Below are 19516 nucleotides of genomic sequence, written 5' to 3'. Positions count from 1 at the left end.
GCAAGCATGACTTAGACATCAACATGTAGAGACTTGAATGCAATGAACAAGAAAGGTGGATGTAAGGACTCACAAGATCTCACGGAGTGAACCCGAGTGTGTGCAGTCATCAAGTGAACTCTTCAAGGGAGGCTCCAAAATTGGTGTAGGCCAAAATTTTGGAGGGTGGTTGTAGCCACTACAACATTCAAGAAAACATAAATCATGTTATTCTTGAAGATAATTTTAAATGTGAAAAACATGGTCTTTATAAACAAGATGTTGAGGAGTTGGAAGAGAGTTTTAATGCATCGCTGACAACCATGCATAAGGACAACCTACTGAGCCCTATGCAAATTAGAAAATAAATATATTGTAGATATACAGTTAGGACATCCCCTTTGCAACAAAAATGTCTAGAAAGTATTAATAAAGAAGTTGGTGAGTGTGGAGGTGGGTGTAATTCAAAAGAGGATTTTCATGATCCATCTCTAGTCATTAAAATGACTAAAAAGGAGGTATTTCAACATGGAATTAAAGAAGAAAATTGTGTCTCTGATCCAAATACAAATGAAGGATTCTTTTTCAAATTTGGCCATATGCTTCTTTCTTCAAAAGGATGTATTGAGCAACTCTCAAAATTTATTGAAAGTAAGCCCATATCCTCTCACTATATAGCTTTGGGGGTAGAGAATAAATCATGATGAAAATCAATATTCTTAAGTAATACTTGGTGGATTTTAGGGAGGCTCCCATATGTGATTCAAATGGTTAAGAGGAAGAGCTAGCTATAAAGCTTCTAACATATTCCTCCAAGGGAAAAAGTGATGCATACAAGCAACAAATGGGAAATTCAGGACAACAATTTCTCAATTTATTCTCCACAATAAAGAATATTGTCATACAAAGGAGGAACTATTATCTTTTCATGAAAATTATAAAATTGATGATGATTGCGATGCTATAGGAGTTTTCCACAATATTTCTCGAAGTAATAATTACCTTATAGAAATTAATGCTTCTGAATTAAAATTAAACATAAAAACCTTTGAAAGCTCAGACAATGTGTATTTTTATCCTAAGGAAAGTATGGAATGGTCTCCCAATAATGTTGAAGATGTCATAAACTTTTTATTTCAAGCTGAACTTGGAACATATGTTGTTTTCCTTGTTAAGGAAGATATGCCTTGTATGCCAAATAACATAATTAATGAAAGTAATACGTGGCACATATCAACAACATAATATAGAATTCAATGAAGGTTTTCATATCTAAACATGACAATATCACTTCACAATATATTGCTATCACACAACAACTACACTTTGTTAATATGGATTCAGAGCTTTGTCATATTCTCAAAGATCCCATAGTGGATTGTTTGAAGTTTTCAAATAGTTTGGAGCTGACTTCTTTTTGCAGGTATGCTTCAATTTTTTATGATGATTCATTTTCAATACTGCTTGTGTTCCTTTTCCAAGCTCAAAGGCATAGTAGCTTGATGTCAAGTATGCAAATGTTTTCATGGATTTATTGGAAGGTAGATTTCACTTGATAGAGAGTAGTTGAACAGTTAGAGTGGGACCTACTGTATATAAATAAGATCAGACACCGAACATTTAATTTCCAGTTCATAGCATTTGTATATACAATTGTTTTCATATTTCAAAAAGTGGCGATTTAGTGAAGAAAGGCTTCAAAAAGGATGCCTTAGAAGGTTCTCATGCTCAATTTCTAGTTTGAAGGAGATTCCAACCATTTACTTTTTCAGATTTCAGAATTTCCATAGATGGTTGGGAATTAATTTTAGAGTTGAATCCATCACCCAATGAAAAGGCAGCTGGTCTAATGGTTCTCAGTGTTTTGCAAGCAAGACATTGCCCCTAGATGGAGGCAGGTGTTGTAACCAATATTTGTAAGGAAAATTTTGGTTAGAGACTGACTTTACTATTGTTGGCCATTTTCAAGAATTCTAAGATAAGATTGACCTTGACAATAGAGAAACCCAATTATAAGGGATTACAACACTTATCAGATCAAAGCAATTAATGATCATATTAGTCAAAATGTTATTCTTGCAAAGAAGAGGGAAGGAAATAGTGATCAAAAGTGTGTAATGTGCATGAGAAAAAGAAGTCCTGGTTGTATTTTGTACCACTAGCACATCAGGTTATGTGTGTGAGAAATGCAATTGAAAAATAGAATCAGATCCAATATCAGTTATGGAGAAAATAATCATATTATGGGTCTCTCTCTATTTACCAAATGCAGGCTCTCTTTTACTTCAAAAAATAAAGGTTGGAATCATCATATGGATTTTAGATGTTGAAGGGATCCTTTGTCCTTACAACTGTCAAGTCAAAGATTCAAGAGAGTTTTTGTCATCTAAGGGAGTGAAAATGAAATGAGACAAACTACCCTTCATTTTATAGATACATTTATTATGGTATTGCATCACCAAACCCAAATGCATTTTGATGTGATTATGGGCTAAGATTCCTAATATATAATTCTCACCAACTAATTAACTGGTCCAATTCTGTTAGTGAAAAAGCACAGTTTTTATTGTTGCAGTTGAAACCCAATTTTGATGAAAATGGTGATTTAACCTCGAACACTTTAATGGGCCACAAGCGCACTAAGCATCAAAATTTTATTTGGTAACAAAATACTTTAATAGTTTCGATGCCCTTGTTAATATTGCAAGTGAATGGTAGTGATCCAAATTTATGAAGGAACGAAATTAAATACACATATAAATAGAAACACAAAGCTACAGTGAAAATATAACTTTAATTTATTAATAACAAAGTATTGAAAATTGTTACAATTAGAATGGAAATAAACTAGCTTGGGTGATGGTAACTTATCTCTGAGAAGAGTTGTGGCCGCTACATGCCTTCTAAACTATGTTACAATGAGGCTTAGAGGCCTATTTATTATTAAGAAATAATAGAATCCTAAACATCCAAAAACCTAACCCTAGGAGATGAAGTGGAAAAAGTCTGTGGGCCCCATTACAGTAAATTGGTACATCAACATTCGGGGTTGTAACTTTGGCATATGATCTCTTTTTGACACGTATGATACCTCATTAGAAATATATATCCAAGTACTAAAACTTTAGATTGAAAATCCATTTCATAGGCCACCAGTTTAATCACTACAATTTTTTTTTTTGTTTAGCGCCTCAAAACGACTCTAGAAATTTAGGACTTGAAAAACTACAAAAAATAGTAAGTTGTGCTACAATTAAGGAAATTGAAAGAAACAATGTTGGGGGTCCAAGTGTAATAGGCAGGTGGCCACCAATATCCACGTGGATAATTTCTACCCCCTTAGGAAGAAATGGTCCCCATTGCATTGAGTGCTTCCATGAGATGGGGAACTTCTACTGAACTTGGTCCCTAGTGAGCCACTTGCCACTGGCCAACTTTGACAACTTGATATAGTTGGATCTTCTGTTAGAGAATGTTTTTGATCTGAGTGTCCATGATCTGATCATTTGAGGATTTTTTCATGCAGTTTGGGTTTATCTTTATTGGTGTTAGATGTTCGCAATATTTGATGTATCCAATAATGGTGGAAAGTATGATTGAAGGTGGTCCACATTGAAAAATGGGTGGAGGCCGAGGAATGGGGGAATGTTGAGCTTGAAATCATTGCCTCACATAAATTTTGTGATGGTGTAAGGCCCACATCAGAGTTGTTAGAGCTTCCGCTGGGATCCGACAAGGTGTTCTTTCTGCAAATGCAACCAAACTTTATCTCCCACCTAAAACTTATGTTGCACCAGATGCTAATTATGACACTACTTGTACTTGGAAGTGGACTTATCCAATATGTCATGCATCTGCCAGAAGATGTGTTAGATGTGTTCAATAAACATGGTTGATTTATCAGCCTTGAACTGTACATGTGCGGATTTTGTCTGTGTAGTCACATTTGGAATGAGAACATCAATCAAACACAATGGTTGAAATCCCAGACCCACTTGAAAGGGACTGTAGTCAGTCGAGCTATGGAGAGATATGTTATAAATATGCTACAAATAAGGAAGGCTCTTATCCCAGGTTCGTGGATTCTTAGAGTTGTACATGCGTAGTATGTGCACTATAATTCTATTGACGACCTCTGTTTGGCCATCAATATGGGGATGGAATGTAGTAAACTTGGTGAACTTGGTGTCCAATAATGTATAGAGGGTCGACCATAATGTGATTAGGAAATTGCAATCCTGATTTGATATAATGGTCTGTGAGATCCCAAAATGTACCCACACTTGTTCAAAGAAGAGCTTGGTAGTGTCCTATGTTGTGATACTCTTCTTGCAAGTCTCCTACATAGCCATGTTAAAGAATCTATCCACAACCACAAATACACAGTTATTACCATGATTGGTAGAAGGGAGGCCCGACACAGATAGTCCAAGGTGATGGATTTCGAGGGCTATCTGGGAGTAGGAAGAGTAGTGTACATGCCTTTCTTCTTGACGGTTGGCTTGACGATGGCGTAGGTAGTGCAAGATCGAATATATTTTCCAATTTCTTGTCAGAGTTTTGGCCAATAAAAATACTTCTATAGTATGACCACAATTTTCTCCACAATAAAGTGTCCTATGATCTGAATGTAGTGCACCTCCCAAATCATCTTGGAACGCTTACTTGAAGGAACAAAAAGGTGGCCCAGGTAGCCTAATAATGCATTATAGAGGTGGAAATATGTAACTTTCTTTCCATCTAATAACATATGGTATGTGGTGGCAAAATCCATTAGGGGAATTTTGAGGTCTAAAATGGGCCTCCTAAGGAAATTATAAAATAATAGTGGAAATAATAACATAAGATTAGATTACATCATCAAATTTTAGAGGGGAAAAAAACTATTTTTTCAACTCGTATTTTCAACTTATCTCCCTATGGGTTTACTCAAATTTCGAGTGAAAACACTTGTTGGATGCAAAATTTGATTCCTCATCTAAGGAGTACCCATGTTGCATACTTATGATGGAGCCTACTACATGAAAAATCAGAAATACATGAAAAATGTGATTGTAATCACGTTTTTTCATGTATTTCTCATTTTTCGTGTAGTAGGGCCCATAGAAAGTATGCAACATGGGTACTCCTTGGATGAGGAATTAAATTTTGCATCCAATGAGTATTCCACTCAAAATTTGAGTAAAATATCCTGAAGATAAGTTGAAAATACGAGTTGAAAAAGTAGTTTTATTATTTTATTATTTTTACTTTTTTACTCCAAAAATGGTGAATCATCCCCCATTGTTGACATCATGATCTTACATCCTATTGGTTCTTATAAAGTTTATTTTTGTTGTATATCTTTCTTAGAAGGCCCATTTTAGACCTCAAAATTCCACTAATGTGGGTCATTTTTGTACAATTGCGACCATCCAGAGGTCTTATGGTCACAAGAGTTGAGAACAGTAGTCAGTGCTTCAACTGGGGTCTGACTGAGGAAATCTGTATCATGATTGGTGTTTCCATTCTTGTATTTAATGTTCAAGTGGAATTGTTGCATATATGTAGACCACTTTTGATATCGATCGTTCTACAACTTCCCTTGTTTCTGTATAAACTGAAGAGGTCAATGACCTATGTGGATGACTGTCTCCTTCCCCAAAATGTAATGTTTCCATTTCCAACATGCCTGTAAGATGAATACATCTCTTTATCATAGGTGGGGTATTTCCAAATTGTATCAGAAAGTGTCTCACTATGATATGCCACTGGATTACCTTGCTCGGTGAGAATTGCACTAATAGCATAGTCAGATGTGTTTGTCTCAATTTCAGATGGTTGTTGCAAGTATGGAAATGTGAGTACTTGTGCAGAGTAGAGACGGTTCTTCAACTCAGAAAATTCCTTCTATTGGGACTCAAACCAGGAAATATTTTCGTTCACTCTGCCCTTGGTAACCTAACTCAAAGGCCAAGTGATATGAGAGAATCCCTACACAAACCTATGATAAAATTTGGCAAGTACCAAAAAGATGCGAAGATTTGTTAGAGTGGTTAGGGATGGCTAATCCAAAATGACTTGGATCTTAGCTAAATCCACATGCACACCTTTCTTATCAATGATGTAACCTAGATATTGGAACTGGCTCATGAAATAGGTGTTTTCTCAAATTTGGCACATAGTTTGTGTTGTCGCAGGGTTTGAAGGACATGCCAAATGTGTTGTAGGTGCTCTTCCAAACTCTTGCTAAAGATGAGGATGTCGTTCAAATATAAAACCATGAACAAGTTGGTGAAAGGCGCAATATGTCATCCATCAACCTCATAAAAGTTGCAGGAGAATTTGTCAACCCGAAAGGCATGACCAACCACTTGAAAAATCCCTCCTTGGATTTGAAGGCGGTCTTCCATACATCTGTGGTGATAATCGAACGTCAAATTGATCTTGCTGAAATGCTTGGGCCCTTTGAGTTGGTAAATAATGTCATGAATCCGTGGGATTGGATACTTGTTCCCGACACTTATTCCGTTTAGTTACCTATAATCATTCCAAAGCCTCCAGGTTCCATCCTTATTTTGTACAAGTACAATTGGTCTCCCACAAGGGGAGGAACTTTGTTGGATGTGCCCTTTTTGTAGCAACTCCTAGATATGTCTCTCTATTTCTTTATTTTCTAGAATGGAGTAGTGGTATATCGTCCCATTGGATAGAAGTGCTCCAGGAGTTAGATCGATCAAATGCTTGACCTACTAATACAAAGGTACCCTTGTGGGTGAGGAGAAGATGTCCTTGTATTCTTCCACGACCCTGGGGAGGCCCTTTCCGGGGGCCATGGATGTGGCCACTATCTTCCCCTTACTTTGAGATTGAATAAAAAAGAAAGAAAACTTCCCGTTATGGGAGATGATCTTACTGCATTGATTAGTATATATCAAAGAGATAGTGGTAGGCGAAGCTACCTTCAATATACTGTATAACTTATTTCCCAAAGTAATAATAAAAGTGTGAGGCTTGGAATCATACACAACATGATGCTTCCACAAGTATGGTTGGCCTAATAACATATCACAAACTTCAAGAGGAGCGACATCACACAATACCTCATCCGCGACGGGATTGACGCTGTAGGGAAGGAAACACTATTGGTTGACGTGGAGATCTCGCCCTTGGTGGAGCCACTTAATGGTGTATGGCTGTGAGTGTGATGTGGTCGATAGGCCCAAATTCTTAATGAACTTTGTTGAAATGAGGTTCTTTTGGCTCCCGCTACCAACAATGAACTAGAACGAAGAACCCCTCATTCACATATGGGACTGGAGGAGATGCTCCCCCTCCTATGGATCTTGGAGATCAATCTTCTAGAACTTAGTGGTGGCAACAATGGTATTGGGTTCTGCTTCAATAATATACCTCACCTTATCAATCCCCTTGTTAGGTTTTGGCTCAGAATCAGAACATGCATTAGAATTTGAAGCTTTTAGCTCGACCACCAATGAATGCTTGGAATGACAATCATTTATGTTGTGAGTGAGGATCTTGTGGAACTCATACCACTTTCTTATGTCCTTCTTCATCTTAGTGGTGCCATTCTTTGCCTGCGGTTTCGATGGGCTGGTTTAAACAGCTCCATCTTGGCTCTATCCTTTTTTCTATAGTTTGGGGGTGCTCTTTCCCTACTTCTAATTCATATATCCAAAGACAAGCTTCTTTTGTTTATATTTTTGTTCAATCTTGGCAACATATCAGTATGTTGCACCCAGTGAGGAGATGTACATGAACTCCATTTCTTCCTAAATGTATTTGTGTAGAAAACCATGTTACTTGAGCATCAAATGTTGCTAAGAGTCTATGATACCTAGTTTTGTGTGTAGAGTATTAAAAATATTTGTGAACTCATGCACATCTTGGTGCCTTTGATGCCGTAGTGCGGTCCATTGTATGTACTTGTCCTCATAGCTTCCTATAGGGAAATATCGTTCCTTGAAAACATCTAGAAAAGAGTTCCGATAGGGTGTGACTATAAACAAAGAGGGTTCCGTGAGTATTTTCTCATAGCAAGTTTCCCACTAGTCCTTGACATGAGGGGCGATATTAAGCATCTAAAAATTAATATTTTCCTTATCGAAGAAACTGTTGATCAAAAAATAGCCTTCCAACAAATTTAACCATTTATCTACAATATTTGCATCTATTTTACCTTCGAATATAGGGATATCAAAGTTAAATTGTACATTGAAGGGGGTGGCGCCACTAAAGTGACTTCTGGATGAAGATGCGTCACCCGTGGGCATCCGCCAAAGGATTTGGGAAAATATGTCCATCATCTTGTTCCTTTGTGGCTTGAGGGAAATAGTATGCTAGGATTAACTGCTTCTTCATGTTTTTTCTTCCACCATGGGAGGTCATCGGTGTTAGGGGGGTCAGTCTTGCAAAGCTCAACCAGTTCAAGTCCCAACTCCTTATATAGCGACAAGGTTGGGGACATCCATATAAAAAAGAAAAAGAAAAAATTGCGCTAATACCAATAATTTGAGTTTATGAAGGAATGAAATGAAATATAGATATAAACATAAACATTGAGCTACAATGAAAATATAACTTCAATTCATTAATAACAAAGTACTAAAAAGTGTTATATGTAGAATGAAAATAAGCTAGCTTCGGCGATGATAGCTTATCACTGAGAAGATAAGTGGTGGATACGTGCCTTCTGAACTATGTTACAATGAATCTCAGAGGCCCATTTATTATTGAGGAACAAAGAAAAAACCTAAACATCCAAAAACCTAACCCTAGGAGATGAAGAAGAAAACGTCTGTGGGCCCCATTGGGGTAAATTGGTACATCAACTTCCCGGGGTCATAACTTTGGCATACGAACTCCATTTGACGTGTATGATACCTTGTTAGAAAGGTCTATCTAGGGAATACAAACCTTGATTGAAAACCCCTAATACAAGCTATTGGTTTTCCCATTTTCCAAAAAAAATGTCGTTTAGGACCTCAAAATGGCTCCAAAAGTTTAAGACCCAAAAAACTGCCAAAAATGGTAAACTATGCTACAATAAATGAAATTGAAAGAAACAATGTTGGGGGTCCAAGTGGAATAGGAAGGTGGCCACCAATATCCATCTAGACCAATCCTCCCCCCTTAGGAGGAAATGGTAACCATTGCATTGAGTGCCTCCATGAGGTGGGTAAAATTTTGTTGAAATTGATCCTTGGTGAGCCACTTACCTTGGTGCAGGAGTTGGTCAAATTTGACAACTCGATACAAATGGATCTTCTGTTGGTGAGAGTTCTTGATCTGTGTGTCCATTATTCAATCAGTTGTGGCTTGTTCCATGCAGTCTGGGTTGAGGTCTTTTGGTTTTATTTTTTTTATAATGTTTGATGTGTCCAACACTAGTGGAAAGTATGGCCAAAGGTGATCTACATTGAAAACTGGATGCATGCCGAGGAATGGGGGAATGCTGAGCTCGAAAAAATTGTCTCCCACAACTTTTTTGATGGCGTAAGGCTTGCATCAGAGTGGTCAGAGCTTTTGATGGGCTCCGATAAGACATTATTTATGAAAATGAAACCAAACTTTGTCTCCCACCTAAAAGTTGTGTGGCACCCGATGTTGATCATGTCTTTGCTTGTACTTGGCATTGGAATTATCCAAGATGTCATGCACCTACTGACAGATGTGCTAGATGCATTCAATAAACTTAGTTTCTTTATCAACGTCAGACTGTACATGTGTGGATTCTATTTGTGTAGTCACTTGAGGCATGACAACATCAATCAAACACAATGGTTACAATCCCAGACCAACTTGAAAGGGACTACGACTAGTCGAGCTACGGATAGATCTGTTATAACTGCGTTGCACATAAGGAAGGATCTCATCCTAGGTTCTTGGATGCTTGGAGTTTTACATGTGTAGTATGTGCACTATAATTCTGTTGATGATCCCGGTCTGGCCATCAGTCTAGGGATATAATGCAACCAACTTGGTGGGCTTGGTATCTAATAATGTCTAAAGGCTTTACTAGAATGTGCTCAGGAACATGCTATCCCGATTTGATATAATGGTATGTGGGATCCCAAATGTACTCACACTTATTCAAAGAAGGGTTCGTAAGTCTTGTTGTGATACTTTTCTTGCAACCTGCCATTATAACCATCTGTTGATGGTGCTAGACCTGCCAACATTCAGGGGATCACCCCGGTATGAAGTCCCAACTAGAACTCACACCGTTTTGTGTGGGAGTCCCATCCAGTATGATGGCCCAGTTGCCATAATCTTAAATGTTTGCCTTAGCTCTTTCTTCTCAGCACAAGAGAGTGGTCTGCTTTGTCTTCGAGTAGTGAGGTTTGCGTGCCTAGTGATTGATAGTGTTATTTGAGTCAAGGTTCTTTCACCAGAGAGAGGTAGGGTGAGAGTGAGTCCCAAGTTGAATGGCAGGAAACCCAACTCTATTAGGAACACACAACACAACATGATGTGCACAAATTCCAGAGGAGGAATCCACACAGATGCATCAGTCACAACATAAAAGGGAATATAGCACATACAACACTCAACGGGAAATCCGCACGAGTGTGACGATTGATATAGAAAGTTTACGTGAAAGTTTCTGTCTCATGTCTGGGAGGTGACTAACATGGGTATGAAAACGTTAGTAGCATATGAAACACATTTTCATTAATATATATGTATTAGAACAATTGAATGAATCTAAGTGTTAAAGCGAAGGTTAAAGCAACATGAATTACAAGTGTTCAAGACGAATCTTACAAATAGTTACAACACATGTGTGAAAATGTGCTGGCCTGTTAGTAGGCTTCTGAATTAAGTGAAAGTTCCAAGACACATCGATACACCATACATCACTAACCTCGTGGGTGGGGCATTGGAGCCACTACTTACTCCTCAAAGAAAATATTACAGACTCTCAAGGCTATGTGGGAGGAGCCAAGGTGAAAATTCCTTTGCATGTACAAATGAGGGGGTATTTATAGCCAAGGGTGAAACTGACCCTTGTGGCTATTCGACTTCCCTCATGATTGTTTGACTTCCATGACCTTTCAACTTTACATGACTCTTCATATGACAAGTGGGTCTCTTGGACTTCCACGTTACATTACATTGATTGACAATATGGCCCACAGTGGAGATGTGGACGACATGACTCATGACAAGACTTGACATGACAGTGCTGGTACATTCGTGCTGCTGCTGGTGTGCATGTCGAGCTGCAATGTTGTTGGGTGATGGATGTCCTCATGGTGTGTCACAGCTTCACCTTCGCATGGAAAAGTGCATGGAGTCTTCGATGGTCATTGGGTTTGCTTGATGTTACATTCACACATCTCTCCTTGCTTGTATGTTGACATGCTTGACAGGTTCGTCTGTTCGTGAAAAGTGCATGTTCATCCATCTGTCCATCTGCGAACACATCTTCGCATGATCATTTGTTCATGAGCACATCTCTTTGTATGCATTGTTTGTGCGTCCATTGGCGAACATGTCCTTCTACATGTACTCCCTTTGTTCATCCCATTCATCGTCGCGCCATGTTTGTTTTTGTACCTGTATTTGCAGTCACTCATGACAAGACAAGATCAAATCCATAAAACTCCTAGTCTACCATGATGCATGATCGGTTTGGATGCAGGTGACAAGGAGAGAAGACAAGGTCATGCAATCGTGTGAGGTAAGCTTTGAGCTAGGGTGGAGGCTCCGAGAACTGCTGGTGAAAAATGTGCAGAAGTCAGTGGGAGATGGTGATAGGCAATCTGGATCGACAGTGACTGTTCATGGGGTTTGGCTCGACTGGAGGAAAAATTTTCATAATTTTTGGGAGGAGAAGTCCGGGCTGTGGGAAGGCTGGGCAGAAAAAATCTATGCAAATTTTGGAAGGAGTGGGTAGCGGGAGCCTGGCAGCCAAAACTAAGAAATACCTAGATGGAATTGGCGACTGGCTGCTGGGACCTTGGAAACAAAAATTGCACAATTCCTGGAGGGAACTGGCAGTTGGCTGTTGGGATCTTGGAAGAAAAAACTGCAGAGTTCCTTGAGGGAATTGGCAGTTGGCTACTGGGAGCTATTGGCGAGAAAAAATGCATTGATGCTGGGAGGTTGGGCTGGTGATCACCTTTGCGCAGCTTCTGGGCTGAGTGGACTGCTAGGCAATAAAGGGCTTTCTAATGAAATGTGCACAATTTTGTAGGTGAACATTTGGCCGGTTGATCGCTGGGATGGCTGGAAAAACTATGCAATTTTCTGAGGGAGATAGGGACGGGCAGTGGGTGTCTGTTTGGTCTGTTTGTGCAATTTTCCCAGTTAGTGGAGCGGACAAGGTCTATAGCCTCTTCACAATTTTTGAGGGGAGTCAGTCCCGGGGTGATTGCTGGGTCAAACTCTCTGGTTGACTAGCATGAGGGTTGATTGATCAGCTTGTGGGCAGCGCAACTTGAAATGCTTACTTGGTGCTTCTTCGCTGTTCTGGGTGACAGTCAATCGAGTCGACGGTGGGGTGAAGGTCTGGCTGTCAAAGGGGGATATGGTCATCAGAACTTCAACAAAATGACTAAGTGTGTGAGCAAGTGAAAAGGTGCATACACGATCTTGCAAACACACACTTACATGACTTGACGACGAGATGAATCAAACTATCCAAACACACATACTCAACATGACTTACCAACGTTGTAAGTCGAAAAGTGAAACACTTGTGGTTGATTGTTGGATGATCGTGATGACGCTTGTGTGACAATGTATATGACTGTGTGTGAGCGTGACAGATGTTTACATAGCAAACACAACATGTACACTCGAAGAAGAGACCTTGTGAATGACCAGAACATGGTCGCAAGCATGACATTGTTACCAACATGCAAAATTTGTATGATGAACGATCAAGTAAGGTGGGTGTGAAGACTCACACGAGCTCACGGGGTGAATCCCAGTGTGTGCGAACATCAAGTTAAAATCTCAAAGGAGGCTCTGAAATTGGATGCGGTCCAAAATTTTGGAGGGTGTTGCAGCTACTACAACACTTGAGACACATTGGTAAAACTCCAGCTTCTCTTTATGGTTCATTGGCAGAACATGGCCTTGGTCTTTCGGGGAGTATTGAATCGCTATGCAAGCTTTCCCACTTACCCCATGGACAGACATGGTTCACCTTTTGCCAACTCAGTCAAACACAACAAAATCTCAGCTTGATCTCGGTGTTTCGAAATCGAGAAGGGTAGTTTAGCTCGTGAGTTGAAGATTTTCATAGCATAAGTTTTCATCTTTGGTGTTGCTCCACTGTTAGCAGGCCTAGACAGTACCCCAGTAGAGTCACGCAGGAACACACACATTTCTCCACTTCCAGAGAGCCCGGTCTATACCTCGGCGGAGTTGCATGCTTCACCTCTCTATGCAGGAAGCCTTTCTCTTCTTTCTCCTTTGTATTTTTTCAAGAGGACTGTGCATATGCACTTATTTATTTTTGGGGAGAAAGAGGGATCCCGAATTATTGAGATTAGAAGAGGTTGTTCCTTCAAAGAAGCATGTGAGACCTTTGACATAGGTTTGCTCATTTAGATTTCCCCTTCTCTGTTTCTACTAGTTGGATAAGCTTAAACACATAGAGGAGAAGGCTGAGTACATGCATGAGGCTTCCTTGTGTGGACACAGGTTCATGGTTGGACCAAAAATCCCCTTGTATATGACTTGCATTTTCCATGAAGACTTCATCGGCCAAAGGTTATAAGCAAGCACAGAGAAGACGGACACAAAATTGGCCAAGTGCTGCAGTGTGACAAGTCTCTTCATATCTCAGACACACTCATTCAAAAGCCAGAACTTAGTATATGGCAACATTTATTTTCAAAAAACAAAAACAGTAAGGTATTAAGAAAACCAAACAAATGAAAAAAAAATAGTAAGCAAGGAAAACAAAATGAAAACAACAAGCAGCAAGCAGACTATGTACATGGCGTGGGGCGCGACCCGACCTACTAGAAGTAGTGCTTGAGATCTTGGCCATTGATAGGAAGGTTTTCAATCCTCCCGTCAAGTGATTGCAGACGGTATATGTCTGGGCCAAGATTCTCATGGATTGTGTACGGACCAATCCAAAGGGACTAGAACTTCATATGCTCACCTTTTTCTTCATGGGATTTATCCCACTTCAAGACCAAGCCACCAACACTGAAGTTAGCTTTCCCTGCAGACTTCTTATTGAACCATCTCTTGATATGGTTCTAGTGGAGTGTAATTTTTTCTTTTGCTTTCATCCTTTCTTCCTGAAGCTTGTGGAGTGTATCCATCCCACGCTGAACTAGCTGGTAAGGTTTGCCTTGGGATTCTTGGGATAGATGAAGTGCAGGCAAGTAGATATTGGGTGGAAGGATGGCTTTTATACAATAGACCAGGAAGTATGGTGAGGTATTTAGAGAGGGTTTGGGTGTTACGTGGTCAGCCCATAATGCATTCGTCAGAGTAGAATCCCAGTTGCTCTTCTCAGAGTAAATGGTCTTTTTTATTATGCAGATGAGGTTTTTGTTCATGGATTCTGCCAGATCATTTCCTTGCGGGTAGTAGTTAGATGAGTGCTTCAGCACAATACCATTTTGTAATGTAAAATTGTAAAGTTTCAAAGATGAAAATTACGTTGCATTATCAAAAACAAGTGATATTGGAATGCTGGAGCGTGAGATGATGTTGTGTTGGAGGAAGATGATGACCTCTTGGTCGTTCACTTGTTTGAGCGAACTACTTTTGTCCATGACGTGAAGTAATCAGCTGCTGTTAGAATGTAGTGGTGTTGTTTTGACGAATGTAGGACAATATCCCCAATGATGTCCAGGCCTCATTGTTGGAACGGTTCGGTCACTGAAACAAGGTGTAGTGGGGCTGCTAAACTTCCTGTTTTGCGGCGCATCATTGACAGACCGAGCACTTGCAGGCATAAGCGTGTGCATCCTTGAATAATGTGGGCCAGTAGAAACCGACTCGCATAATTTTGTGTGTAGTGGTGTTTCCCAGAAAATGGCCCCTGGTGGGTCTGTCATGCAGTTCTTGTAATACCTTCTCTGATTCAAGTCCCTCCAGGCACATGAGTACAAATTTGTTGCTATTCTTCCTATAAAGCACTTCGTGCACTGAATGATATGCTAAATCTTTGAGGCACAATGCCCTCATCTGTCTAATGGAAAAGTGATAGGGTATGTGCTGTGCTCAGAGTACTAGATCACATTTTCTTACCAAGTGGTTCCATCTTCAGTGGGTGTTGCTTGCATTACATCATACATTTCAACTTCCTACTCCCAGCTGATGAGCTCTTATTCCTCCTCTGACACGTGTACTGCTTCAGCTGCAAGTCTGCATAGCCCATGTCTTTTGACCGTGTGAACTGGCTTGATGTCAAGATCATATTCCTGCAATCCTGTTAACCAGTTCACACGTCATTCACCCAGTTCTTGTTGTACAAGCAGTGTACAGACTTTTGGGTGAGGTACGTAGACTGTGTATTGGTTCTTCAGCAAGTAGGGTTTGAAGTGTTTCACCACCTTGTAAACTGAATATGCTTGTTTTTCAATGGTGGGGTAGTTGAGTTCGGGTCCCTGCATGCTTGTGCTCATGAAGGAGATGGGGCGTTCATTGTTCATCTCGTCCTTATGAGTGAGAACTATAGCGAGCAAATTATTGGAGACGAAGTTGTATAGTAGGAAACCTTTTTGAAGTCTGGGCTATAGAGTGCAGGTGCTTTTGCAATAGCCTTCTTGATATGGGTGAATGCGTACTTCTCCCTCTTGCCCCAGTTGTAGACTGCATCCTTCTTGATCATTTCCTACATGGGTTTTACTATCTGCGCATAATCCAAGATGAACTTATAGAGGAAGTTTATCTTGCCCAAGAAGGACTGCATGGCTTTCTTGTTGGCTGGGTGAGGGATCTGTGTAATAGTTCGGACCTGGTCCAGATCAACCTTGATCCCAATTTTCGAAATGATGTGTCCAAGAAGGTTCCCCTCAGACACTGCGAATATGCTCTTTTTGGGATTCAAGGAAATCCCGTACTTTCAACATCACTCAAATTTTTTCTTCAGATGGCATATGTGGTCCTCACGTTTCCTTGAGAACATAGTCACATCATCGAGGTATACCACTACGCTCTGTCTGATGAGTCCACGAAAAGTGATGTCCATGGTGCACTGAAAGGTTGCACCTGCATTCACAAGCCCAAACGACATTCGTCTGTATGCGAACGTACCCCACTTGGTACAGAAGGTAGTCTTGAGTCTGTCAGGTTCTGCCACCAGAACCTGATTGTATCTTGAAAAACCGTCGAGTAAAGAAAACATCTGTGGCCCAGATACTGTTTGTAGAATGTGATCCATAGATGGCATGGGGTAGTTGTCTTTGTCTGAGGTGTGGTTCATGTTCCAGAAATCAACACACAAGTGGATTTCCCTAGACTTCTTACATACAAGAACAAGTTTTGAAACCCATGTGGAATGACGAACTTTGTATATGATTCGTGCATCCAACAACTTGGTGAGCTCTTTCTGTATGAGGGGTTCAAGTGACAGATGTACTTTCCTCAGCTGTTACTGATATGGCTTGACCCCTTCGTTGATCGAAATGATGTGTTGGATTATTCATGTCCCATACATTTTCATATCATCGTACGTCCACACGAGCACATCTTGGTACTATTTGAACAAGCAAACAAAGGCTTGTCACTCTTGCTATGTGCAACACATACCGATATTGACGAACTTAGGATCTTGTTTGGTTCCTAAGTTGATCAACTCATGTATCATGGTGGAACTGTGGATTTTGCCATTCCTTGGCCCCTGAAAGCATTCTTGCAAGTCATAAATATTTTCCAATGATTCCACTCCCTTAGGGATTAGGTGGCATTTCTTGCTACCAACTTTTGCTTGTAGAGATCACTCATGCTCGTCTTCGTCTTTCATTGCATCCTTGAAGGTGTTAGCGTTGGCCATGAAATGTAGTATCCATTGATCATCATCAAACACGTGCAAGTTAGTATGTTATCTGGGATATATGGTCTATAAAAAATTTCAATAGTAAATCTATCCCTAATCAGTGACATCCTAGAGGTTGCATTTGCTAGAGAATTTGTAGTTGCATTATGCATATGTGGTACAACAGTGATGTTAAATGCTTGGAAGTTAGAGATCATTTGCCATACCTCTTGCTGGTAACTTTTGAGATGTGATGACAAAGAGTGAATGGTGTTATGTACCTTTCATACCACTATCTTTGAATCACCTACCACTTTGAGTGCAACCACGTTGAGGTTGATGGCTTTTTGCAAGCCCAACACGAGTGCTTGATACTCAACACATTTTTCGTGCACTCTAACTCCAAGCAACTTGAAACCAGATGCTTCCTGTTGTTTGGGTTGATCAAGACACACTCGGCTCTAGATTCATCGTGTGTCTTTGATCTATCAAAATATATGGTCCACAACTCATCTGTACACAGACTGTTCGATGCGCTTGCACTACTGCTACTACTACTATTGGTACAATGTATTGTACATGCTTCATTATCATCAGTTGGGCAAGGAAGGAGATCCAATTGTGTGTCTAGTGGGGTTGGGGCTGGCCGTGAAAGAGAATACCCTAGCGTTGTTTCCAGGAGGCGGTTGCCAAACATGAGTTCTGCGTAGGCCAATGGTTCATTCTCTCCATTGATGGGAGTGACATTGTGCCTTATATACCTCTCAGATAACACCCATATTTGATTGTTTTTCCCTTGTATGGAAGCCACATGTGTGTCTAGTCCATAGCAAAATATCCATTCAACTTACTAGACCAGTCTCTACTGAGTAGTAAACCATATGATTTCGGTATGTCCACAACAACAATGTTGATGCATTGGTGGACTCGACCGTCGTGGGATAGTCAGATGATCACATCTCGAAGTTCACCAATGGCTGGTACAAATGTTCGAAAAAGTTGGATGATTTGTGTGGATGTCTTGCTCCATTGTGCATTATTCTTTTTAGTAGTGGAGAGCGGCATGACGTTGGATGTTGTGCCAGAATCAACCAAGCAGTTGTGAACATTACATTTGAAAATTTCAAGTGAGAGCAGGAAAGGAGGGAAACCTGAGTTTTCTTCTTCCATCTAGAGTGTGTTTAGCATAGTTGAAAGTGATCCAGGAGGTGTGCTTGCTCCTTTGCTGGTAGAGGCTGTGCTGTCCATTATTGTCTATCCCAATGCACAGCACTGGATGTCTCGATAACTCTAGATCTTAGCTAGCTTGAACAAATTGATTTTCATGTGTGTTTTCTTCATGTCATCCACAATGTTGTAGTCCAGAAGGGGTAGACTCACCAAGGTGTCTAGGGTAAGACTGATGATCATGTTGTTCGACGAAGTATTCTGCAGTTTGCTGCTCATGGACGTACTCTTGCCCACCACTGTCTTCTCAAGATTTCTTTGTGTTTTCTGCTTTGGGATGGCTGGTGGATCAACCTTCCTCATCAGCAATCTCATCCTTTCTTGTGCTTCCCCAACCGTAAAGGGAGCCCCTTTACTCGTGAGATTGTAATGGTCATTTTTCTTCGGGGGCTATTTCTCGATGCTCATCTTCAGCACTGCTTGTGAGTATTGATACATGTTTACGACATGTCCAAAACATGATGCCTCATCAAGTGCCACATCTTCATCATTATCTGTGTCTTCTGGCTATTCCTGCATACTTTTTTCTACGTCAAATGTACGACTGCATACAGAGCCTGCGACTCACTTCCATTTTGAACAAGAATTCTCTGGGTGATGATCTTTGTGGAATGAACATAATTTAGGATTTGTGCACCAATCGAGCGAGAACACAGAGCTCTGTGTAGGTTTTTTAGGGAACACATTTCTTCTTGATGACAGGCTTCCTTGTTTTTTTCTGGGTGGATGGTTTCTTGCAGAGGTGTCAGTTTTCTGTTGTTTAAGCTCAGACACTTCTTTTTTCAAGTTCTTGACGAGTTGAGTGAGGGTTTCAATATCATTTATTTCCTTGTCTCTACATTTTCTTGCCACCACCTGGGAATTCCTGCTCGTGTCTTTGGAGTCCTTTGTTGTTTCATCATCCTTGATGACTCCAATCGTGCATAGGTCTTTCTCAACAGCAATAGCATCTTCGTAGTTTTCCAGTAATTTTGGTTTCGCAGCTCGCTTGACGAACTGCGCAATGCTGGTCGGCAGTGCGGACGTGTAGTAATCAACATTGATGGAGTCATGAGGTTTCGTTCTTGTTGTAAAATTGTTAAATATGCGCGTAAACCACTAATTGAAATCTTTTACCTTTTCTTTCCCCTCCATCTTCAGGCTTCCTAATTATTTGAGTAACATGGCTAGGGTCTTGTCATCAGCAAATGTTCCTAGAAACATGCCTTTGAATGCACCCCAATTCTGTATGGAGCTGGATGTGATATGATGCAGTTGTGCAACCGTCCAAGGTACATGGAAACAATCTACATGCTACGTTGTCGTATCATACCTCAAGGGTCTATAGCTGCAGGTAGAAGTTGTCCAAAT

The sequence above is a fragment of the Pinus tabuliformis genome, chromosome X, assembly GCF_031772625.1.
Source record: "Pinus tabuliformis cultivar Carrire ecotype Pingquan chromosome X, CPIR1, whole genome shotgun sequence".
Lineage (NCBI taxonomy): Eukaryota > Viridiplantae > Streptophyta > Pinopsida > Pinales > Pinaceae > Pinus > Pinus tabuliformis.
The sequence above is the reverse complement of the archived record's forward strand: the minus strand, read 5'-3'. Positions refer to the sequence as shown.